Source organism: Mus pahari, chromosome 2 (genome assembly GCF_900095145.1).
Source record: "Mus pahari chromosome 2, PAHARI_EIJ_v1.1, whole genome shotgun sequence".
Taxonomy (NCBI): Eukaryota; Metazoa; Chordata; class Mammalia; order Rodentia; family Muridae; genus Mus; species Mus pahari.
In genome coordinates this window covers 7,184,999-7,185,606 of record NC_034591.1, presented here as the reverse complement: position 1 = coordinate 7,185,606, position 608 = coordinate 7,184,999, and positions in this window count along the sequence as shown.

The window sequence follows — 608 nt, the reverse complement described above, 5'->3', positions numbered from 1 at the left end:
AAAGAACACACAGAGCCCTCCCAAATAACAGTGTTTCCTCCTTTCTCTCATACTGATCATGAATTAGCTCTTTTGTGCTATGTTTAAGTCCTGTGAGTCCTTCCAGGTCCTTCCTGTCCTCTACAGGTCTGGTTTTCTTCGATCTCAATACCATCGCCTCCACTTGCCACCATTGTTTTCAAGAATGTGTCTACTATCAGATCATTTCACCACCACTCACTCACCGCTATACACAGAAAGAACATTAAGGGATGTGAACATGCTGTGCTTGGTGCCACACCCATCCTCTTTTGATTATAGCAATATTTTAGTGTCACAGTTACACTTTCCCAGTTTCTCAAACAATAATTTTTTGGGGAGTATAATTAAATGGTTTATTCCTTACCATACTCCTCTCTAGAGATTCACCAAGCATGTATTTTAAGACTTGGATTTTATTTACTTCTTAGCACTTAGTTAAATTAATTAAATTTCTTTAAGAAATTTCTTTCTATCCTTTCTTTCCTTCTTTCTTGTTTCTTTCTTTCTTTCTTTCTTTCTTTCTTTCTTTCTTTCTTTCTTTCTTTCTTTCTTTCTTTCCCTCCCTCCCTCCCTCCCTCCCTCCCTCC